Genomic DNA, 26,181 nt, shown 5'->3' on the forward strand with positions numbered 1-26,181 from the left:
CAGAATAGAAAGATAATCCTGTGGCATGGTTGAGCAAAATTTGATATCTTTTTAATTAACTGTTTTGAAAGGTTTCTTTTGTCTTCACAGATTGTTTTGGATGATGTTGTGTGAATTTTTAACCAAGTTTGAGAAAAACCTATATTAAGTTTCTTTCATATTTATATAGAAAGATTTTAGGGCATTTCAATATTTCTTGTGCTGTGACCTCATCTGAAATACTTTTCAAAGTGAGAATTGGAAGTAATCTTGCAAGGGAGGGGCCCTGAAGCATAAGAATCATGGGAAATTAGCCTCCACCCCCTTCCTTATGTAATGTTTATGATCTTTTGTGTTTAATATTCATGTAGAATTTCATTGACTTCTCTTTTCATCTCTGAAGTGCACAGTGACTTGTGGCCGAGGGTTACGTTATTGAGTTGTGCAGTGCATCAACCACTGTGAACAGCACATTGGTGGCTGTAACCCACAACTGAAGTTACACATCAAAGAAGAATGTATCATTCGCATCCCTTTTACAAACCAAAAGGTAAATTTGTGGTGCATTTTAAAGTGAAATCAGGTGGTGCTTTCCAGCTCTCTTACTAATACTGCAGCATTTGCATTTAAACATACTAACTTTCTTACAAAAACTGTTCACTGACAGATTGACCTGTCCACCTAGATAAAGAAGTTAAACCTATGTCATTAATTTATCTTGAAGAGAAACTTGATCTTGTTGATTCAGTGCCGTAAGTCCCCTGTATATGAATGAGTTCCATTCTGAGAGCTGGTTCATAAATCCGATTTGTTTCTAAGTCCAACAAAGTTAGCCTAGGTACCCAACTAACACAATTAGTTGTATAGTAGTGTACTGTAATAGGCTTATCATGCTTTTGATACAAATAATACATTAAAAACAAAAAAATTAAAGGAAACACTTTTAATTTTACAGTAAGTACCTTAAGAAGTACAGTAGTGCAGAACATGGGCTGGCATCGATTGAACAGGCAAGAAGAGTTACTGACTGGAGGAGGGAGAAGGGGTGGGAGATAGTAGAGCTGAAGGCTTGTTGGCAATAGGATACAGAAGACAGGCTGCAGTGTCACTCATGCCTGACGTTTATGGCACAGGTTCTGGTTCCTTGCTAAACCAGATGCACATTCAGATCTTTGGAAGTTCACATCTTGAAGGGTCATATGCAGGAGACTTACTGTATAGGTACAGTGGCTCCTGTCTGTGTAGGCTTATATTAGCATTTCTTAGTGGACATAATACATGGACCACAGCCTTGTCTAACTCAGTGAAACTAGGAGCCATGCCGTATAGGGCCACCCAAGATGGACGGGTCATGGTGGAGAGTTCGACAAAGCATGGTCCACTGGAGAAGGGAATGGCAAACCACTTCAGTGTTGTTGCCTTGAGAACCCCATGAACAGTATGAAAATGCAAAAAGATAGGACACTCAAAGATGAACTCCCCAGGTCAGTAGGTGCCCAATATGCTACTGGAGATCAGATGAGAAATAACTCCAGAAAGAAGTAGACATAAAATTATGTGATGCAGTGCCTGCTTTGAAGAAAAAGGAGGAGGAGGATGAAGAGAGAGAAATAGGCAAATTCCCACCTGCCTTCCACCAGAGTGGAAGGAACAGTGTCCTCTTCATCATACGTCCTATTGTCTACCATGAACAAAGAAAACTTTCTAGACTGAAAGTCTAGATTTATGGACTAAATCTCCAGTCTAGATTTATAGATGCACTCAGAAATTTTTGAGTGGTTCCATTTGTTCCACATGAATTAGCAGACATGAATTAGCTCATCCATGGGTAAGCAAACCTTGGCACCACCTCTTGGGTATGTTGTGTTCCCCTCTAGACAGGATTATTTCCATACATGCATTTTAGTAAGGTATTACCAATCCTGTGACAAGTATTTCCTTCTGCAAATGGAGAAAGAATTACTCCCAAGTGTCAGTGCCAAGGAATCGTCCTTATTAGCCCATTAGAGAGGATAGTTGGAGAAGGCATTGGCAACCCACTCCAGTACTCTTGCCTGGAAAATCCCATGGACAGAGCAGCCTGGTAGGCTGCAGTCCATGGGGTTGCTAAGAGTCAGGCACGACTGAGCTACTTCACTTTGACTTTTCACTTTCATGCATTGGAGAAGGCAATGGCAACCCACTCCAGTGTTCTTGCCTGGAGAACCCCAGGGACGGGGGAGCCTGGTGGGCTGCCGTCTCTGGGGTCGCACAGAGTCAGACACGACTGATGTGACTTAGCAGAGAGGATAGTAAGATTCTTTTTCATGATTTCTGGGTGCATTCTTCATACAAATAGCCTCATAAGCAACTAATTCTTCAACAGACATTTCTTTCATGATGTCTGTCTTCTGGAAAAATCACTGGTTTCCATGCAAGGTACACATACTGATTATATAATTTCTTCAGGGAAGTCTTTTCTCCTTCTTTTCTGCAGTCAGTGGTACTTTTATAGCCACTTTCTTAGCGTCTGTGATTTCTCCAAAGCAGTCCAAAATTATTTCCCTTCTCACTTCATAATTAGATGGTTTCTTCACATCTTAGGAAGCTTCAAAGGACAGAGAAGGGCACCAGCTTGCTCCTGAAGGCCAATTGTAATTGGCAATCATCTCTCTTAACAACTACAACATTTTTTTTCATTTTTAATATAAAATTTTAAAGTTTGAATAAACCATAATACAGAGCTTCCTCCTCTCAGTTTTCTAAGCCTTCTATGTTATTTGCTTGTCTCTATTAATTTCTTCACTCAGTGGGCAAAAAATGTGTGGCAAAAGAAAGCAAACTGAGCTGGTTGAAATCAGAGATTTAATACGCAAACAACAGAGATTGGTACTGATTTATAAAAGATATTTTTTATGATAACTTGGAGAATGTATTCAACTGTGTCATGGGATTGTTTGGTTGCATTCTGATAATGTATAAATTAAAAAAATACATGACAGAAGTTTTTGGTTCCATCCAGAAACCACTTAATGCACTGTTTGAAAAAAAAAAAAATTGATGAAATCTCCAGTAAATAACAATCACATGTCCAACTCTTGAATGATTAACAATAATTAAGCTTGTTGTTTATGTTCCTTTTGCCTTAGAAAAAAGTCCAGTAGGAGCTAAATTACCTTGGCTGAAACAAGCTCAAGAACTAGAAGAGACCAGAATAGCAACAGAAGAACCAATGTGAGTCCAGGACCTTTTATGGGAGTATTCAGGGCCTAGCCAGTTAACATGATATATGTCATTTTTGTACTCACTGGAGTATAATGATATGTTTCAAATCCAAATGACCTGGATTTGCAGACTCTAGAGAGCCTGAACTGGCTAGAATTCTCCTCTGTTGCACAATTCAGCAGTCTTTGGCAGCACCTATGAGAAGCACAGAAAAGAACGGTGCCTTTTAACTCAAAGCAGACTCAGTAGTCTGTTACAGTTTCCAGATTGGGGGTAATATCTAGATCTAGATTAACACATATGATTTGACCAAAGACCATCACAGTGTTAACCAAATAAACTGATCATTCCATGGATAAGACATGGCCAATGTTTATCAAACCAGTTAAGCTAAAACATAACATGCTGGCCTGAGTGATTATCAGGAGAACTCCCAGAGCTGCTGTGGTATGGGGCATGGAAGAACACGGCACCAAGAGTCTTGGAGCCTAGAATCACCACTTGTAACCATGTGACCTTAGACAAGTCTTTCATTTTTCTGGGTCTCATTTCCTTACTTATAAAATGAGAAGGCCAGGCTTAATCTCTAGAGAGATCAAAAATCCAGTGGTTTCTGTCCACATGGGATTTGGCAAGTCTGGGCTGTCATGGTATCCATGGAGATATAGTATCAAGAGCATATCAAGAAACATTCTGGAGGTGAAGGTATGGGGACCTAAAGAGAGCAAGGAATCAAAGACGTTGACTCTCACCCAGGAATCTAGAAGCAAAACAGCATCAGTGATAGACTTGAGGAATTGGACAGGACAGCTGATTCCACATCAGATATGTGAGGCCTGCCATGCTGACAGGCTGTCACAGGGAGAACAATTCACAGGTGGTCAGAGGAAAGCAGATCTCAGAGGCTGGGTGGCCAGTCTCTCTCTTCAACGCCTTCGGCAAGGGCACAGTTCACTGCGTTGAGAGCTCTTTCTTGGATTGAACAACCTGGGTTATTTGCAGTATTTTTTTCCTTTTGAGCCAAAATATAACCTCCTTCCAATTTCTGCTTTCTGAAACAGAAAAAAACACATCTGTGCCTCATCCCATGTGACAAGTTTTCACAAATTTGCAGAAAACTGAATCCCTAGAGCACTATCTTTCCCAGGTTCATCATTCTTAGCCTTTTCAGCAGTTTTTGTGTATTGTTTTTAAATCCCTTACCAACCCTGTTGCTCCTCTCAGAACAGGCTCTCATCCGTCAATGTCCCTTTTCACTGCAGTGCAACCCAGCAGTGAGCCCCCATGGGCACATGGATTCCTTTTCTTTGAGAAGGCACCTTGCTTCCAGTGACCGAGGGGACCAAGAGAACTGGCACATCACACTTATGACACGTGCAGAACATCTGGATGTGAACCCAGAAGACATTGTGAACACTGTGAGGTGAATGACCCCAGAGGAACTGACTGAAGAGAGGCATGTTGGCTCATGATGGAAGTGTGGAGGTTTAGAGGAAAAAGTGGAGTCAAAAGTCGATCTTAGAAACTGCCCTAGTGGTCCAATGACTAAGACTCCAAGCTCCCAATGCAGGGGGCCCAGGTTTGATTCCTGGTCGGGGAACTAGATCCCATATACCACAACTGAGAGTTTGCAGCTGACACTAAAAAGATCCTACATGCCTCAAGTAAGATTGAAGATGAAGATTAAAGATCCCCCATGCTGCAACAAGGAGCCAGTGCAGCCAAATCAATAAATATTTTTTAAAAGTGGATCATGAAAGTGTAGGAGTTGTCAACGGAGGAAGGAATAGATCCAAGGAAGGCTCACCGTTAGAAAGAGCAAGGGAGCAAAGCCTTAAAGGAGAGGTGCAGCAGGTTCAGACTTCACAGGAAGCCAAGGAACGGCTTTGGGAACTGAGGAAAAGCTGTTTTATCTGACAAAGTCTTCCTCAGTTAATTTTAGAGCAGTAGTGTTCAAAGTGTAGAGAAGTAAAATGCTGCAGATCTTTAAGGAATGAATTCTGAATTACAAGGAAATGGGACAATGGGTATTTTACTACTCAAGAAGGAAGACTGGTAGTCAAGTTGATGAAAAGGAAGGGTTATAGGTATGTATTTGATTTTTGTTGTTGTTTTTCATTTAAAGTTAGGGCAACCTTAAACATATTAAAAAGATCATAAGGATTTTAGACAGTTATCATCTCTAGACTTTTCAGTTGTACAAGGAGGGTGTTAGGCTAAATGCTACTGGAAGCTTCTCCCAGCCCTGATCTCCTATGGTTCTGTAAGGGATGGAATCTAGAGAAGAAAAGGAACTTGGATGCCTGCAAAGGGAATCTGTTGCTGTCACACAAGGATGGTCAGTGAGTTCTCAGTCTTGAATTATACATCCTGCCAGGGTCTCTTCTCAGAACACAGTTAGATGTTATCTAGTATTTTTCTCTACGTCTGTGTCGGTATTTCTGTTTTGTAAATAAGATCACCTATACCATTTTCCTAGCTTCCACATGCATGTGTTAATAGATGATATTTATTTTTCTCTTTCTGACTTCACTCTCTATGACATTCCCTAGGTCCACATTCCACATGCCTCTACAGATGATCCAATATTGTTCCTTTTATGGCTGAGCAATATTCCATAGGGCTTCCCTGGTGGCTTAGATGGTAAAGAATCCACCTACAATGCAGGTGACCTGGGTTCAATCCCTAGGTTGGGAAGATCCCCTGGAGAAAGCAGTGGCAACCCACTCCAGTATTCTTTCCTGGAGAATCCTCATGGACAGAGGAGCCTACTGGGCTACAGTCTATGGGTTCACCAAGAGTTGGACATGACTAAGCGATTAAACACAGCACAGCAATATTCCATGTGTGGCTCATTCATTTTGCTATACAGTAGACACTAACAACATTGTAAAGCAACTATACTCCAATAAAAATTAATTAAAAAAAAACACAATTAGATCACCATTGCTAATCCTTCTGTGTGTTCTCTCTTGGTTAAAGGCTTTGCTGTCAGTTCCCTAGACTGGAAGCTTGCAGTCATTCTCGCCTCTTGCTCACGTTTTCCCTGTCTATAATTAACTAGAATTGTGAAGTCATATCTACTAAAATCTCCATTGCAGCTCTCCTCCTCTCTATCCTTACTACTGCCTTTGTTCAGGTCTTGAGGTCACTTATGAGGACACCTACAACAGCCTTCTAATTTGCTCCCCACTTGATGATCTCAGCTGGTAAAGAATCTGCCTGCAATGTGGGAGACCTGGGTTCAATCCCTGGGTTGGGAAAATCCTCTGGAGAAGGGAACGGCTACCCACTCCAGTATTCTTGCCTGGAGAATTCCTTGCCTATACAGTCCATGGGGTCACAAAGAATCGGATATGACTGAGCAACTTTCACTCTCACTTTTGATCTCCTCAGATCCACCCAGTCTGGCTAAAGCACAAGTCTGATCTTTTCTTACAGTGTTCAGCGTATCCCAGTGTTTCCCCATTTCCTGAAGACTTATGCTCGTTCACCAGCCAACAAGTCATAGTGCGGTAGGTATCACTCTTCCTGGCTCCCAGCCTCATCTCTGATCAGACCCCCTCCTGCCCCCAACTTAGACTGGAATGGGGTGCTCCAGCACTTGCTGCTGTTGGCTGTTCCTTGCCTGTAATGAGCTGCCATTCACCTCCTTCACTTTAACCATGTTCTCCTTTCTGCTGGGAGTGGCACCCACCTGGATTTTGAAAAAGCTTTTTTTTTTTTTTGGTTGTTATAGAAAATATCAAGCCTGTTGAAAGACAAGAGAACAATATGACAACCTCACTCATGTGTCTGTCTCTCATCTGCAACAGTTATCAACTCAGGGCCATCTGTCTCTCATCTGCAACAGTTATCAACTCAGGGCCATCTTGTTTCATCCACACCACTGCCTCCACCCACAGTGGGGCATTTTTGAAGCACACCCAGACAGCATGTCCTTTCATTCATAAATACTTAAGTGTGTATCTTTAAAAGAGAAAGATCTGTTTTTGATCATCAGATTACCACTGTAAAAAATTTTTTTTGGCCATGCCACATGGCATGTGGAATCTTAGTTCTCTGACCAGGGATGGAACCTGTGCCCTGTGATTGCAAGCTCAGAGTCTTAACCACTGGACCAGGGAAGTCCCCACAATACCACTCTTTTAAGTGTGGTCCTCAGATTGCTTCTTTTAGAAGCACCTGTGATGCTATTTAAAATGCAGATTTCTGGACCTCACCAAGTCAGGTATTCTGGGAGTGTATATATATTTTTTCTTTTGGCTCTGCCAGTTCTTTTTAAAATTGTGGTAAAATAGGCATAACATAAAATGGAGCATCTTAACCCTCTTTAAGTGTTCAGTTCACTGGTATTAAGTACATTGGCACTATTGTGCAACTCTCACCACCATCCATCTCCAGGGGTTTTCATATACCCACCACAGATTCTGTACCTGGGAATCACTGACTCCCCATCCCCTGTCCCTTTCCCTGCAGCCTGTGGTCATCTCTGTTGTACTTCCAGCTCTGTGGATTTGTCAGCAGCATGTTTTAGCAAACACCCTGGGTGACTGGCGAGGAGGGTGGTGCATCAGAATTTGGGAACTATTGGATCAGATAATCTCTAGGGTCCCTCTTGGTGGTGGTGGTTTTAGTTGCTCAGTCACATCTGACTATTGGTGGCCCTGTGGACCATTGCCTGCCAGGCTCCTCTGTCAATGGGATTTCCCAGGCCAGAATACTGAGTGGGTAGCCATTCCCTTCTCCAGGGGATCTTCCCAACCCAGGGATTGAACTCATGTCTCCTGCATTGGCAGGCAGGTTCTTTACCGACTGAGCCACCAGGGAAGCCAGGTTCTTTCTTAAGTTTTACCTAACTGGAAAAGGGCCATATCATGTAAGCTGCAGCAGGGTCCGGCCCCATGTTCATCCTCAAGCCTGCATGTGCTGTCAGCCCCACCTGACTTTGGTAGTGGCTCTTCCTGTTCACATTCACTGAGCAAAGCTAATCTGCTCTCTACTCCTGTAGGACACCTTCTTCCTCCCCAGCACCTGTTCCTGGGCCTGAACAGCTGCCTCTCCCCGCCATCCCTCTCCCTCTCTCTGTGGTCTCTGCAGTTTTCCTTTGTAAGTCATGCTGCCTGGCAGTTTCTGCCCTGTTCCCACTGTCTAGTGTGAAGTTTATAGTTTCCTCCCACCACTCTGACTCTAGTCAGTCCCTTGATTTCCAAACAAAACCACAACATATCTCAGCTTCCAGTTCATCCTTTTATTCTCCGTCTTTGTGGTTTGGGGATGCTTGCCTGTTGACAGTGAGCGAGAAGATGAACATAGCTGTATTTTGGATCCCTGAAGAATGCCTGCCAAAGCCGCCTGGAGAAGATAAATATTTCTGCCTCTGTGGTTTACTGTGGCTCGAGCTCTGACTTTACATAGAGAATGGATGTTAAAAAGGCCTTTCTTTTTAATTAGGAAAATAAAAATTACAGGTTATAAAGCAAAGCCAGGGGAACTGCAGTTTTTACCATGTTAGCTTTCAGCTGTGGAATGTGTTGACAGTTGATATGGTTCATCATTGCTTTAAAAGTTCTTCCCTGGAGCCTTCCTAGTTTCTATGGGACTCACAGAGCTTCCTTAGTCACGCTGCCCTCCCTCTCTTTTAGCATGTATGAGAACCAAGGAAATGAGACAGATTCAGAACAATTTTGTATATTTTCCACTGCCATTTTAGCCTCTCCATTTGTATTTGCTCAAATTGAATCAGGTTATATTTTAGACATTCTATTTTTCTTACAACAGTAGTAACAACTAATACTAAGGACTTTGTGCCAGACTGTGTCCTCAGTGTTGTATGTGGATTAATTCTGATCCAATTCTCACAATGACCCCATGAGGAGGCATTATTATTAGTTTCATTGTAGGGATGAAGAAACAAATGTTTAGATTACAGAATTATCTCCAACATTTCAGATCTACTAAGTGGTGGGTGGTGATGCTCTAGCCTGTGATTCAAGGAAGAGCTCCAATTTTATGTTGCTGCTGCTGCTAAATCGCTTCAGTAGTGTCTGATTCTGTGTGACCCCATAGATGGCAGCCCACCAGGCTCCCCTGTCTCTGGGATTCTCCAGGCAAGAATACTGGAGAGGGTTGCTATTTCCTTCTCCAATGCATGAAAGTGAAAAGTGAAAGTGAAGTCGCTCAGACATGTCTGACTCCTAGCAACTCCATGGACTGCAGCCTACCAGGCTCCACCATCCATGGGATTTTCCAGGCAAGAGTACTGGAGTGGGGTGCCATTGTTAGGAGACCTGAATTCAAGGCTCTCCCATCCTTGGGTTGGTCTCATAAGGCAGACAGAGAAGTTAGCGATTAGATTGCTGTGTTGTGAGGCTTAAAGCTCAGGGATGGCTTCCAGGGAGAGCTGGTACATGAAATGATGCCCTAAGTTGTACATGGGTGTTAGAACAGCACATCAGGCATTGGGGTTGTATGTAGGCCAACTGGTCCGTGGGGGCCACCACACCTGGACACTGAGGGTACTGAATGTGGAGAGGAGGCTGGAGGCTAAGGAGGTGGTAATGACAGCAGGGAAAGTGGGCAAGTCTTGGAGGCCTTCCATGGCTCATAAAGGATTTGGACTTCATCTGTAGGCAGTGAGAATCATTTAGGAATTTTTAACAAGTGATGTAATCACAACAATTATATTTTAGAAAGATGTTTCTGGCCTTCTGCAGTTTGTATCTAATTATTCACTATGATAAATAAAACTGTAGCAAATCTCAAATTGCACCTCTCTACATCTCTATGTCTCCTTAGGACACATTTGCTGGAGTGGAATTTGGGGGCCAGAAGATGGACACATTGAAGGCATTTAATTCCTACCATCAAATTTCCTCTTTAAAATTTAAACAAAAGATACTATAGTGTTCAGGAAGTGCTGAATCTTATTTCTGTTTTTCTCCCATGGTAATTTTAAAAATTAAATTCTCATTAAATGAGAGTGTATCTTTGTACATTTTTTTTTCTGGGAGATTATATAGATGGCATAAGTCTTTCAGATCTTCTGCATTTAAGAGTTCCTTTCTTATACTCTGAAATGAGCAGAAGTATGAACTCTTGTTCAATAACTGTCTTCTTTGTGCCTAAACTGTCCTTTATACTTGTGTTATGAAATTTTTTTTTACTTAGACATAAGATTTTTCTCCATATACTTAAAATTAGGATTTTTAAAGAATAAATCCAGGTATTCTTTTCTTTTCAAATTTTGGTAAACAGTGAGAATTTTTGGGACATGGATTCAAATCTTTCTTGGGTGCATGAAAGTTTTCTTCTTTTGTATTTGTGCCTCTTTCTATTGTATTTCTTATTTATTCTGAAGGTTCATCAACTCTCCATATTGAATCTCTTCTCTGTTTTTAACATGTGATACTTCCCTCACCTTTCTGTGTTTTCTCCTCTATGTTTTGGGTGCACATCTGCCCTTCAAACAACCATTTGCTATCCTTACCATGAATGTATTTCCTACTATTCATTTGGATTTTCTTCTGTCATAGAGCAAACTTTGCATTATTTTTGTATTTTTTCAGCCTTTTCCCAACCAAGCCAGGGAGTATTTCCAGCCATGTTTTGAGTGTTTTATTTTTTTTCCTGCCTTGGTCTTTGTTGCTGCATGCTTTCTTTCTCTAGTTGCAGTGTGCAGGCTTCTCATTGTGGGGGCTTCGCTAGTTGCAGAGCATGGGCTCTAGGGTGCAGGCTTCAGCAGTTGTGGCACACGGGCTTAGTTGCTCTATAGCATGTGTGATCTTCCCAAGCCAGAAATCGAATCCTAGTCCCCTAGTCCAGTGGTTACTGGACCGCCAGGGAAGTTTGTGTTTTGACTTTCTTAATCTCTTCATTTATCTTTTGTTTTATAGAATATTTCCTTGAATTTTATTGTCATTACATTTTAAGGAGATGCTGTAGCATTTCCTTCTGTATCTGATAATATTTTTTCCCAAAATATGCTTTCCCTTCACAGATATATGTTACATTCTTCTTCTTTAATAGCAAAAAATTATGTTAACAAGTGGATATTGGTGTTTGTTTATTCACTTTTGAAATCAGGAAAATAAATGCCCCAAAATAATATTGTCAGATTTTCCTGGGATCCTTTCATTGTCATCTTGGATGATCTTAAATTGCATCTCTCACCTATGATACTGTTGAGGCAGGGTAAAATAATGTCAGTAGCTACTATGTCATCTTTGATAAATTATCCTCAGTTTCCTCATCTGTACAATGGGAATAATAATAATACTTCCTGATGGGGCTGTTGCTATGAGTAAATGATAAAATATATGTGAAGTACATGGAACAATGTCTCACACAAATAACAATGTAATGAATGTCAGTTGTTTTCATTTTTGTTGTAATTATTGAGGTTTTCACTCTGACATCTCATTTAATCCCAACCTAACCCCATTAGGTTGGTACTATTACTGTTGCTATATTACAGGAAATTATTGCCTTTGTATTTGAATAACAGTTTGATTGGACATAATATTCTTGGGACCCCAACTCTCTCTTTCAAAACTTTTGTTCGTCTTTTTCTGGTTTTGAATGTTGCTGAGTCTGAAGTCCACCTGACTTTTTATTATAAGGGACTTGATTTTTGTACCTAGACGCCTATGCAATTCTTTTTTTCATCCTCAAAGTCTTAGTTTTTAAGTATATTCATTTACATAAACTTAGTGCTTTAAGCAGAGAAGGCAATGGCACCCCACTCCAGTACTCTTGCCTGGAAAATCCCGTGGATGGAGGAGCCTGGTGGGCTGCAGTCCATGGGGTCACCAAGAGTCGGACACGACTGAGCAGCTTCACTTTCACTTCTCACTTTCATGCATTGGAGAGGGAAATGGCAACCCACTCCAGTGTTCTTGCCTGGAGAATCCCAGGGACGGGGGAGCCTGGTGGGCTACTGTCTATGGGGTCGCACAGAGTCAGACACGACTGAAGCGACTCAGCAGCAGCAGCAGCAGCAGTACTTTAAGACAGCACAAATGTATTATCTCATAGTTCGGGGGGTCAGAAACCCAATATATTTAGCTGATTTCTTTAGGTCCCACTAGGGTAAAACCATGGCATCTGTCAGCCTGATCTCTTCTCTGGAGGCCCAGGGTAGAATCCACTTCCAGGCTCATTCAGGCAGTTGGCAGAGTGCAGATCCATGCAGTTCCAGAGCTGAAATCTCCATTTCCTTGCTGGCTCTTGGCTGGGAGCTGTTCCCATTTCTGGAGGCCTCCTGCATTCCTTGTCTCCTGGCCCCTTCCAACCTGGAGCCAGCCACAGTGGGCTGAGTACCTCTCATGCTGTCATTCTCTCTTGCCTCCTGTTATGCTGCATCTCTCTAACTCCAGCCAGAGAATTCTTTCTGTTTTTAAGGACTTGTGTGATTAGGCCCACTGAAATAATTGCCCTATCTTGAGGTCCATAATCTTAACCACATCTGCAGAATCCCTTTTGCCATGTAACAGCATATTCATATATTCTAGGGATTAGGGTGTGGGTATCTTTAGGGAGGGCATTCTGCTGAAAGCTCTAGGTTTTTATGTTAATCATTTTTAATCACCTTTTCCTGGAAGACAGTGTAACCTTTCCAGGCTGTATTTTAGGCACATTTTTCACATATTTTATTTATGAACTTTTGTTTTCTGTTTCATGTGTTGAAACCTCTACTTGAAGAATCCAACTATCTTCAACATTGGATTCTCTCATTTTATCTCTAAAAACTGCATTAAAAATCAATTTTAGAGAGATACAATTTACATACAAAATGTGTGTCTGCCTAAGTGATGCGTTTTAACAGGTGGACACAAAACACAGAACCCCAGCCCCATTCTTGATACAGAACATCTCCCCCACCCAGAAGCTTCCTTTGCAGCCCAGCCCTCCATTCACCCCTCTAATTGCTTTAAAACTTTTCTTTCTCTCAACACTGCATTCACTTCCAAGTCTTGCTTCTATGTTGTTAATTTGACCTTCAGCCATGTTTCTTCTATTCTTTTCTCTTGGTTCTGAATTGTTAGTTTCTAATGATGTTTTGTTTCACCATTTGTTTCCTCAGCTCTGTAGTTTTCCATTTTATTCTGTGGTTTTATCATCTCGTACCTATGCTCTCTTATAGGTGAACTGTTTTTTTTTTTTATGTTTTGGGTTTTTGGCCTTAAGGCATGTGGGGTTCCCTGACCAGGGATTGATCCTGCACCCTTTCATTGGAAGATGAAGTCTTTTAATCAATGGACCATCAGAGAAGTCCCTTGAATTGCTCTTTAAAAAAAAAAAAAATCTTTTCTGTTGTGGAGTTGGACACAACTGAGCAACTGAGCATGCATGCATTGTGCAAAGACACAGGGAATATGCTCTGTTTCTCTGATTGTTTTTCCCAGACATTACTCTTCAAATATTTGTGTGCAGCTGTGTGTCTTTCTTTTCTTTAAAGAAAAAATTACTGTGTGTGTGTGTGTGTGTGTGTGTGTAGAGGGGGGAACAAAGACAAAACAAGATTCAAACTGCATGAACATGATAGTGTCCTTTGTTTAAATGAAACATAATGTGTAGAAGAAAATCATGCAGGATGATGCATACATTTTTGAGTTGCCGTGACTCCCCATCTCGCTTCCCCCAAATCACTCATGGATAATTTGGACAGCTCTGATATTTGTTTTTTAAGAGGACACTTAAAAGGATCTTTGAAAACCAACTTAACAGAATTCCCTGGTGGTCCAGTGGGTAGAATTCCAGACTTTCACAGTTGAAGGCTGGGGTTTGATCTCTGGTTGGGGAACTAAGATTCTACAAGCTAAGAAAAAAAAAAATGATAACCAACTTGAAACATCCAGGACACCTGGAAAACATCAAGTGTAACCATCATTTGCCCTGTTGGGAATTAAGATGGGCCTTCTCGCTGAAACATAATCCCAAATTTTAGTTTTTATTATGAAGGAGAAAAGAGAAAAAAATTAATGACCATAGAAGTATACTATGCATATGGTTAGAAAGTTAAAGCCTTTAAAAGGTGCAAAATGAAAATGAACAAAGACAAATGTCACGTATTAACACATACATATGGAATCTATAAAATGGTATAGATGATCCTATTTGCAAAAGAGAAATAGAGACATAGATGTAGAGAACAAACGTATGGACTCCAAAGCAGAAACAACGCGGGGGGAATGAATTGGGAGATTGGGATTGATGTATATACACTATTGATACTATATATAAAATAGATAACTCATGAGATCCTACTGTATAGCACAGAGAACTCTACTCAGTGCTCTGTGGTGACCTAACTGGGAAGGAAATCCAAAAAAAAAAAAAAAAAAGAGGGGATACATGTCTACGTATAGCTGGTTCACTGTGCGGTACAGTAGAAACTAACCAACATTGTAAAGCAACTATCCTCCAATAAAATTTAATTTAAAAAAAGCAGCAACAAAATATAGTAAAAGCCTCCTTCTATAAACTCCATTTCCTGGCTCTTGCAATCACTTCCTGAAAAGAGAAATTATATATAAATCAGCATAGATAACATAGAAGCTATAAATATATACCGTTAGAACCAGACGTGAAACAACAGACTGGTTCAAAATTGGGAAAGGAGAACATCAAGGCTGTATACTGTCACCTTGCTTATTTAACTTATATTCAGAGTTCATCATGAGAAATTCAGGGCTGGATGAGTCATGAACTGGAATCAAGAGTGCAGGGAGAAATGATAAAACCTCAGATATGCAGATGGTACCACTCTAATGGCAGAAAGCAAAGAATTATAGAGCTTCTTGATGAAAGTGAGAGAGGAGAGTTAAAAAGCTGGCTTAAAATTCAACATTCAAAAAACTAAGATCATGGCAGTCAGTCCCATTACTTCATGGCAAATAGATGGGGAAAAAGTGACAGATTTTATTTTATTGAGCTCCAAAATCACTGTGGACAGTAACTGCAGCCATGAAATCAAAAGACACTTGCTCCTTGAAAGAAAAGCTATGACAGACATTGTGTTAAAAAAGCAGAGATCACTTTGCCAACAAAGGTCTGTATAGTCAAAACTATGGTTTTTCAAGTAGTCATGTACGGATGTGAAAGTTGGACCATAAAGAAGGCTGAGCATTGAAGAACTGATGCTTCTGAACTGTGGTGCTGGAGAGGACTCGTGAGAGTCCCTTGGACTGCAAGGAGATCAAACCTGTTAATCCTAAAGGAAATCAACCCTGAATATTCATTGGAAGAACTGATGCTGAAGCTCCAATACTTTGGTCACCTGATGCGAAGAACCAACTCATTGGAAAAGATCCTGATGCTGGGAAAGATTGAGGAAAAGAGGAGAAGGGAGTGACAGAGGATGAGATGGTTGGATGACATCACTGACTCCATGGAAATGAGTTTGAGCAAATTCAGGGAGTTAGTGAAGGACAGGGAAGCCTGGTGTACTGCAGTTCACAGGGTTACAAAGAGTGGGACATGACTTAGAGACTGAGCAACAATATGTAATATATACACTATATAGGCATGTCTGTGCTCTTTTGTGTAGTTAGACAAAAGATCATTGCGTATGATACTTATTTCATAAGACCACATACTTATTTCATTTAACAGCCTCCAAAAGGAGAATATTCCTTGCCAATTCATATAGATTCACCTTCTTCTTTTCAGTGACCTCATCCTATTATTGAATACATTGTATGGATGTGTCTTCTTAAATTTAATCAGTCTCCTTTCCAGTTTTCCCATGGGAAAGCAGCAAGGACAGAAAAGAGTAAAGATGCAAATATTGCTCCAGTACTACTACATCCTAAGGAGCTGAGTCATGGAAAATGAAGATTAGAGAATAGTTTGCCACTAACAGTTTCCAACAAAACAAAATGAAAACAGGGAGGTGTTATTGATATTTCTTTATTGCTCATGGACAGCAATAGTGTTTTGATTCTGCTGTGCTCTTGTGTACAACTGTGGTGAAGCCTCATGTAGGGAGAGATGCTTAGGTGATTCTGAGAGATGTTTACAACCAGCTCATTCTGAGATTTTAAACATTAAGCCTTGGAACTGTATTTGAAGCAAACAGCTCAGCAGCATTTTTTCTGAAGTTATTTAGTACAACATTTTCCCATGAATATAGGTCTATAGTCACTCAAATTTAGGAAACCATACACGTTGTATCCACTCCCCCTTGAGTATGTATGGTATGTGTTCATATATCATAGTTTTGGGAAAATTTTGCAGTAAATAAACCTATTGAACATTATTGAAAACAGTGTTTTCCACACTCAATTACTGCTCTCTTTCCAGCCTATCACTTATTAATATCTCATGATGCAAGTGTTGCTTCAGATTGTCTTAAAAATATATGACATTTCTCCAAAGAAGACATACAGATGGCTAAAAAACACATGAAAAGATGCTCCACATCACTCATTATCAGAGAAATGCAAATCAAAACCACTATGAGGTACCATTTCACGCCAGTCAGAATGGCTGCGATCCAAAAGTCTACAAGCAATAAATGCTGGAGGGGGTGTGGAGAAAAGGGAACCCTCTTACACTGTACAAACTAGTACAGCCATTATGGAGAACAGTGTGGAGATTCCTTAAAAAGCTGGAAATAGAACTGCCTTATGATCCAGCAATCCCACTGCTGGGCATACACACTGAGGAAACCAGAAGGGAAAGAGACACGTGTACCCCAATGTTCATCGCAGCACTGTTTATAATAGCCAGGACATGGAAGCAACCTAGATGTCCATCAGCAGATGAATGGATAAGAAAGCTGTGGTACATACACACAATGGAGTATTACTCAGCCATTAAAAAGAATACGTTTGAATCAGTTCTAATGAGGTGGATGAAACTGGAGCCTATTATACAGAGTGAAGTAAGCCAGAAAGAAAAACATCAATACAGTATACTAATGCATATATATGGAATTTAGAAAGATGGTAACAATAACCCTGTATACGAGACAGCAAAAGAGACACTGATGTATAGAACAGTCTTTTGGACTCTGTGGGAGAGGGAGAGGGTGGGAAGATTTGGGAGAATGGCATTGAAACATGTATAATATCATGTATGAAACGAGTCACCAGTCCAGGTTCGATGCACGATACTGGATGCTTGGGGCTGGTGCACTGGGACGACCCAGAGGGATGGTATGGGGAGGGAGGAGGGAGGAGGGTTCAGGATGGGGAACACATGTATACCTGTGGCAGATTCATTTTGATATTTGGCAAAACCAATACAATATTATAAAGTTTAAAAATAAAATAAAACAAACAAAAAAATATATATGTCCCAATGGAGTCTGTGTCTTAAATTCAGTGCAGGAATCAGTAAACATTTTCTATAAAGAGCCAAATAATAAATATCTTAGGTTTTGCCAGCCAAACAGCCTATTTTGCAAATCCTCAGACCTGGCCAGCCATAAACAAGGCTGAACAAGTGACCATGACTGTATTCCAATAAATATTTAGTTATGGACACACATTGAATTTTATGTCATTTTTACATGACACAAAATATCCTGCTTTTTTCTCACCATCCATTTAGAACTATGAAAATCATTCTTACCAGGTAGGCTGTGCAGAAATAGGTGGACGGGATTTAACCTGTAGGCCAAAGGAGGACACCCTGTAATTTAGTGGAGAAAGATTCAGGATAAGAAATACATGCTTTATTCAGTCACAATGGGTAACAGCTGTGATAGTTTCAAGAAAATTCAGAAGTTTTGTGTGTTGTTATATATTAAAATGTTGCATGTTGTTTAGTTGCTCAGTCATGTCCAACTCTTTGGGACCCCATAAACTGTAGCCCGCCAGGCTCCTCTGTTCATGGAATTCTCTAGGCAAGAATACTGGAGTGGGTTGCCATTTCCTTCTCCAGGGGTTCTTCCTGGACCAGGAATCAAACCTGTGTCTCCTGAAATGGCAGGCAGATTCTTTACTACTGAGCCACCAGGGAAGCCCATATACTAAATAAAAAAGAATAACAAAGCTTCATTTACTCTGCAGAAGGAGAAGGAAATGGCAACCCACTCCAGAATTCTTGCATGGAGAATCCCATGGACAGAGGAACCTGGTGGTCTATAGTCCATGGGGTCACAAGAGTTGGACACAACTTAGTGACTAAACCACCACCACCGCTCTGCAGAAAGCGTTTGTTATCCTACAGTTTTGCCCCTAAATATCAAGACATTTTAATAAAATTCTGCCTGTTAAGACAGGGTAAGCTCCAAAATTTCTTGAATAAATACTGGTGAACATTTCCATGTTATAAAAGAACTCAGAGTAGAAATTATCTCTACACAATTTACACATCTTACAGAAAACCTTTTAATGATGATATGCAAAGGTCAGAGCACAGAATTTGAGTTAAATAACATAGGTGCAAAAGTTCAGTGTATCTCTGGTAAAAGCTTCTTTCTGTTGCTGATGAGGTTGGAACGTTTGTCCACGACACATTTTCAGGCACCAACAAAAGGACAGCCTCCAAAACATATTGAATCCCCTCTGAATGAAGTTACTTCTTCCCTTCATAGAATGCTCGTCACGCCCCCTTTGTGCTCTCTTTGGACTGATGGCCCGTGTCCTCCTCTGCTCTGACCCCCGGGGCTCCCCGGTTGCCTGCAGGTTTGTTCCAGAGCCGTGGTCTGCCTGCAGTGCCACATGTGGGCCAGGTGTTCAGGTGTGAGAGGTGAAGTGCCGCGTGCTCCTGGCCTTCACGCAGACTGAGACCGAGCTGCCAGAGGAAGGGTGTGAAGGCTCCTGGCTGCCCACAGAGCAGCCCTGCCTCCTGCAGCCCTGTGATGAGAGCCCTGCCACCCAGGAACTGGCCTCTTCTTTGCAGGAGCAGGACAGTGAAATGACCTACGACTGGGAATATGCTGGCTTCACCCCCTGCACCCCCACCTGTTTGAGAGGTATTTGATCTTTTACTTAAAGGACAGGTGTGTCTGGCATTGCTGATGGTTTGAGAAATAGCAATAGTAAATCAGTAAAGCCTTATCTACAAACCAGCAGAGGTCCAAAGGAGAAGTCATTTGAATAATTGAAAACTGTTCCTTTCCTTTCTTTCAGTTTTCATCATCATTATTTTAGAAAGATAAAGGACAGTGGGACTAGATTCTGTGTTCCTGTGTTCCTAAGCATTAGCCTAACTGAGATGGTTACAGAGGTCACTGATTGATAGAGAATAAATAGGAAAATGCAAGAAATGATTAGTTGAGGTAGTATTGTGCATAAGTCAGAATTACAGAATGAAGCAGCCTGGGACTGCCTTATCTGATGCTCTCTTGGTCAGAAGTTATCCTCAGAAAATAATTTAGGTTCATACCTGCACATTGAACCAGAAACCAGTATGGAGCAAACTGATCACTGTGGTTTATGTGTGTGTACATGTGTGTACACACAGCCAGGGACCCTGATAGGACTAGGAAGTGATCATATTGTCAGGTGGCCTCCTTGGGGTGGAAATTAGCTGCAAGGTGCTTCAGGCATTCCAGGATCCAAAAGAGAGTGAATGAACAGAGAGAAGTCCAGATAGTCATTCTCTCTCTGCTGGAAGTAAAAGGACAGAAATAATCAGTGGGAAATCAAGACCCTCTAGTGACATGAAGGGGACTCCTCTCTCAGGAATCCAGGCCCCTGACATCCTCTCCCTGACTCCTGACTGTGCCTTCCAGCCAGCTTTCGTGGCTGAAACTGGGGGCTAGAAATACTCTAACCAGACTTCCCTAGTGGTCCAGTTGTTAAGACCATGCACTTCAACTGCAAGGGGCATGGGTTTGATCCCAGGTCAGGGAACTGTGATCCTATGTGCCATGTGGCATGGTCAAAGATAAAAGAAAGAAAGAAAGAAATGCTCTGACTTCAGTGCCAGCCAGTGGTGGGAAAGCTAAGGAAGCTGCTGCCTTAAGAGGCAGTTGGCTCAATAGCCTGCTCCACTCCTGCTGGCAGCCCTGCACCCTTTACTAGGCACTCCCCATCAGGTCTTAAGAGCTCGTGTACCAGTCATTGTGTTCTGGCCTCTTCCCTAGGCAGGTGGAGTGCATTCTCCATTCTTGCCATCCAGTCACTGTGACTTGAGGTATCTGTCTTTCTCTTTCCTGAGTAGTTCAACCTGTAAATCCACCTATCCTGGACACCAACCCATCAGTAAACCCAGGTAAAATGGTGTGTCCTTTACCCCTAGGCCTCAGTTAAGCTACTGTCTTTCATATAGTGGTACCCGTGTGCAATTAGGAAAAGAACTCTCATCTGCCTCCAAAATATTTCTCTCTTGCTTGCTTCTCTCTGCTTCCTAGAAGCTCACCTCAAATAGCAGGAGTTTAACCTGCTTCACCCAACACTAAATGTCTGCTGTGTCTCTTCCCTCCCAGGAATAGAAGTCTTTCCTCCTCACTTTCATGTCTGCTTTGGCCCAAACCTCTGGGTTCAGAGTCCTGGACATGTCTTCTGTTATATCTTGGAAGCCTTAAGACTGATATGCCCTTCATAATCTGGGAACTGGTACTTTCCTGATGAGTTGGGGGAAGCCCTCCAGAGATGGTCATGCATGCCTGCATGCTAGCTCAGTCAATTGTGTCTGACTCTTTGTGACCACATGGACTGTAGCCTTCCAGGCTCCTCTGTCTATGGGATTCCCCAGACAAGAATACTGGAGTTCCTCTCCAGGGAATCTTTCAGATGCAGGGATCAAACCTGAGTCTCTTATGTCTCCTGCATTGGCAGGCAGGGAAATAGCAATCCACTTCAGTATTCTTGCCTAAAGAATTCCATGGACAGATGAGCCAGGTGGGGCTGCTATTCATGGGGTCTCAAAGAGTCAGACACTACTGAGTGACTACACTTTCTTTGCCACTAGCATCACCTAGGAAGCCCCCGGCTATTGCTTGCATACCTCCAAATCTACTGTATTAATCTCAGGCTTTTGAATACTGCCATTGATAGAATTAGTCTTGCATCTAGTACTCTGTCATCCTTGACTTCAGTTTTCTCCTGACCGAGAAGGCCCTCCAGATTGGAAAGCATGGCATGTTGGGCCCTTGTAACTTAACAGACCACATAGAGTTACCCAAGGGAAATTCACCAGATGAATTCTGATTCATTTGAGAGATACCTCATTTTTAGAGCCTGATGCCAAAGTGTTCGGATCTGCTGTGTTTCTGGTCCCCACCAAGACGGCCCTGGGTTCCACCTCCAGGAGGCCCTGGCATGATTTTCTGTTTTTTTTGGTAACAACTTTATTAAGATATAATTCACATTCCATACAATTTATATATCTGAAGCATACAACATGGTGTTTTTTGGTATATTCACAAAGTTGTGTACCCATTGTCACAATCTTCTTTTAACACTGATGTATTTGGCTGCATTGAGTCTTAGTTGTGCCATGTGTGATCTTTCATGCAGCACACAGACTCTTCTGATTGCAGCACACAGGATTAGTTGCCCAATCAGGGGTCAAACTTGGGGCAAACTTGTGTGCAAGGTGGATTCTTAACCACTGGACCACCAGGGAAGACCCCATCAAAACAATTTTAGAACACTCTGACCCAAAAAGAACCCTGTACCCTTAAGAAATCAACCCCCATTTCCTCTCAAACCCCCATTTTCCTGCTACCAGCAGCCTCTCACAACTGCTAATCTACTTTTTATTTCTTCTGGACATTGCATATAAATGGAATCACACAATAAGCAATCTTTGTGACCACCTTCTTTCATTTAGTGTGCTCTCAAAGTTCATCCATGTTGTAACATAAGTCAGCACTTCGTTTCTTTTTAGGTTTGAATACTATTCCATTGTATAGATGTGTCCATATTTATCCATTCATCAGTTAGATTTTGGTTTATTCACATGTCTTGGATACTATGCCTAAAACTGCTATGAACATTCACGTACACATTATTGTGTGGACGTACATCTTCATTTCTCTTGGATATATGGTTAGAAGTAGTAAAATGATCTCTGGATCTGTTTAAGGCATACAAGTTTTGTGAAACTTGACCAGTTCAACTTATCCTTATTGGCACTGTGGGCCTTTTGGCCAGCTGTGAGGAGAGAAAGGCCTTTCACATGTTAGAAGTGCATTTCAGTACTCACATGGTGGGTGGGAAGGTGTCCATTTTTTTCTGACATCCTCTTGTGTAACTGGAACACATTTTGAAAATTTTAACAGGGCTCAGCTTGCTAATCTTTCAACTCTCAGTTAAACAGAATTTAGCCTTGTGAGGCTATCCTGTGTTGTGTAATTCAGGATAATATCATTAGATGAACCTTGCATGCCCATGAACCCAAATGGTATGGCTAAGGAAGCTGAGAGTCAGAGTGTATCACACAGTCCAAAATAGAGACTGGACAACTTCTCTATTGAGGGGTTGAACTGTAAGTGCTTATAGTAATATTCTCCACTTTGCAAAAAGCAATGGTTTAATTTCTTGGGTTCAGGCTTGAATTTTCTTTCTTTTTTAAAAAATTTAATTTTATTTTTTAAGTTTACAGTATTGTATTGGTTTTGCCATATACCAAAATGAATCTGCCACAGGTATACATGTGTTCCCCATCCTGAACCCTCTTCCCTCCTCCCTCCCCATACCATCCCTCTGGGTTGTCCCAGTGCACCAGCCCCAAGCATCCAGTATTGTGCATCGAACCTGGACTGGTGACTCGTTTCATATATGATATTATACATATTTCAATGCCATTCTCCCAAATCATCCCACCCTCTCCCTCTCCCACAGAGTCCAAAAGACTGTTCTATACATCAGTGTCTCTTTTGCTGTCTCGTATACAGGGTTATTGTTACCATCTTTCTAAATTCCATATATATGCGTTAGTATACTGTATTGATGTTTTTCTTTCTGGATTACTTCACTCTGTATAATAGGCTCCAGTTTGATCCACCTCATTAGAACTGATTCAAATGTATTCTTTTTAATGGCTGAGTAATACTCCATTGTGTATATGTACCACAGCTTTCTTATCCATTCATCTGCTGATGGACATCTAGGTTGCTTCCATGTCCTGGCTTAATATTATAAACAGTGTTGTGATGAACATTGGGGTACACGTGTCTCTTTCCCTTCTGGTTTCCTCAGTGTGTATGCCCAGCAGTGGGATTGCTGGATCATAAGGCAGTTCTATTTCCAGCTTTTTAAGGAATCTCCACACTGTTCTGCATAGTGGCTGTACTAATTTGCGTTACCACCAACAGTGTAAGAGGGTTCCCTTTTCTCCACACCCTCTCCAGCATTTATTGCTTGTAGACTTTTGGATCGCAACCATTCTGACTGGCGTGAAATGGTACCTCATAGTGGTTTTGATTTGCATTTCTCTGATAATGAGTGATGTGGAGCATCTTTTCATGTGTTTGTTAGCCATCTGTATGTCTTCTATGGAGAAATGTCTATTTAGTTCTTTGGCCCATTTTTTGATTGGGTCATTTATTTTTCTGGAATTGAGCTGTAGGAGTTGCTTGTATATTTTTGAAATGAGTTGTTTGTCAGTTGCTTCATTTGCTATTATTTTCTCCCGTTCTGAAGTCTGTCTTTTCACCTTGCTTATAGTTTCCTTTGTTGGGCAGAAGCTTTTAAGTTTAATTAGGTCCCATTTGTTTATTTTTGCTTTCATTTCCAATATTCTGGGAGGTGGGTCATAGAGGATCCTGCTGTGATGTCTGTCGGAGAGTGTTTTTCCTATGTTCTCCTCTAGAAGTTTTATAGATTCTGGTCTTAAGTTTAGATGTTTAATCCATTTTGAGTTTATTTTTGTGTATGGTGTTATAAAGTGGTCTAGTTTCATTCTTTTACAAGTGGTTGACCAGTTTTCCCAGCACCACTTGTTAAAGAGATTGTCTTTAATCCATTGTATATTCTTGCCTCCTTTGTCAAAGATAAGGTGTCCATATGTGTGTGGATTTATCTCTGGGCTTTCTATTTTGTTCCATTGATCTATATTTCTGTCTTTGTGCCAGTACCATACTGTCTTGATGACTGTGGCTTTGTAGTAGAGCCTGAAGTCAGGCAGGTTAATTCCTCCAGTTCCATTCTTATTTCTCAAGATAGCTCTGGCTATTCGAGGTTTTTTGTATTCATGCAAATTGTGAAATGATTTGTTCTAGCTCTGTGAAGAATACCATTGGTAGCTTGATAGGGATTGCATTGAATCTATAAATTGCTTTGGGTAGTATACTCATTTTCACTATATTGATTCTTCCAATCCATGAACATGGTATATTTCTCCATCTATTAGTGTCCTCTTTGATTTCTTTCACCAGTGTTTTATAGTTTTCTATATATAGGTCTTTAGTTTCTTTAGGTAGATATATTCCTAAGTATTTTATTCTTTTCATTGCAATGGTGAATGGAATTGTTTCCTTAATTTCTCTTTCTGTTTTCTCATTATTAGTGTATAGGAATGCAAGGGATTTCTGTGTGTTGATTTTATATCCTGCAACTTTATTATAATCACTGATTAGTTCTAGTAATTTTCTGGTGGAGTCTTTAGGGTTTTCTATGTAGAGGATCATGCCATCTGTAAACAGTGAGAGTTTTACTTTTTCTTTTCCAATTTGGATTCCTTTTATTTCTTTTTCTGCTCTGATTGCTGTGGCCAAAACTTCCAAAACTATGCTGAATAGTAATGGTGAAAGTGGGCACCCTTGTCTTGTTCCTGACTTTAGAGGAAATGCTTTCAATTTTTCACCATTGAGGATAATGTTTGCTGTGGGTTTGTCATATATAGCTTTTATTATGTTGATGTATGTTTCTTCTATTCCTGCTTTCTAGAGAGTTTTTATCATAAATGGATGTTGAATTTTTTCAAAGGCTTTCTCTGCATCTATTGAGATAATCATATGGTTTTTATTTTTCAATTTGTTAATGTGGTGTATTACATTGTTTGATTTGCGGATATTGAAGAATCCTTCATCCCTGGGATAAAGCCCACTTTATCCCAGGTGTATGATCTTTTTAATGTGTTGTTGGATTCTGATTGCTAGAATTTTGTTAAGGATTTTTGCATCTATGTTCATCAGTGATATTGGCCTGTAGTTTTCTTTTTTTGTGGGATCTTTGTCAGGTTTTGGTATTAGGGTGATGGTGGCCTTATAGAATGAGTTTGGAAGTTTACCTTCCTCTGCAATTTTCTGGAAGAGTTTGAGTAGGACAGGTGTTAGCTCTTCTCTAAATTTTTGGTAGAATTCAGCTGTGAAGCCCTCTGGACCTGGGCTTTTGTTTGCTGGAAGATTTTTGATTACAGTTTCAATTTCCGTGCTTGTGATGGGTCTGTTAAGATTTTCTATTTCTTCCTGGTCGAGTTTTGGAAAGTTGTACTTTTCTAAGAATTTGTCCATTTCTTCCACGTTGTCCATTTTATTGGCATATAATTGCTGATAGTAGTCTGTTATGATCCTTTGTATTTCTGTGTTGTCTGTTGTGATCTCTCCATTTTCATTGCTAATTTTATTGATTTGATTTTTCTCCCTTTGTTTCTTGATGAGTCTGGCTAATGGTTTGTCAATTTTATTTATCCTTTCAAAGAACCAGCTTTTGGCTTTGTTGATTTTTGCTATGGTCTCTTTTGTTTCTTTTGCATTTATTTCTGCCCTAATTTTTAAGGTTTCTTTCCTTCTACTAACCCTGGGGTTCTTCATTTCTTCCTTTTCTAGTTGCTTTAGGTGTAGAGTTAGGTTATTTATTTGACTTTTTTCTTGTTTCTTGAGGTATGCCTGTATTGCTATGAACTTTCCCCTTAGGACTGCTTTTACAGTGTCCCACAGGTTTTGGGTTGTTGTGTTTTCATTTTTATTCATTTCTATGCAAATTTTGATTTCTTTTTTGATTTCTTCTGTGATTTGTTGGTTATTCAGCAGCGTGTTGTTCAGCCTCCATATGTTGGAATTTTTAATAGTTTTTCTCCTGTTACTGAGATCTGATCTTACTGCATTGTGGTCAGAAAAGATGCTTGGAATGATTTCAATTTTTTTGAATT

General features: G+C 40.7%; 1 long non-coding RNA gene across 1 annotated transcript; it reads left to right on the top strand.

The window, feature by feature from the left end:
- The first annotated feature begins 6 nt into the window (after positions 1-6).
- LOC132344026 (uncharacterized) lies at positions 7-17,831 on the top strand. The gene is made up of 3 exons (XR_009493080.1): positions 7-529; positions 3,108-3,192; positions 4,446-17,831. It is a non-coding gene; the product is annotated as an uncharacterized lncRNA (long non-coding RNA).
- The last annotated feature ends 8,350 nt before the right edge of the window (positions 17,832-26,181 follow it).

This window comes from Bos taurus, chromosome 27 (assembly GCF_002263795.3).
Source record: "Bos taurus isolate L1 Dominette 01449 registration number 42190680 breed Hereford chromosome 27, ARS-UCD2.0, whole genome shotgun sequence".
In the NCBI taxonomy this organism is placed as follows: Eukaryota; Metazoa; Chordata; class Mammalia; order Artiodactyla; family Bovidae; genus Bos; species Bos taurus.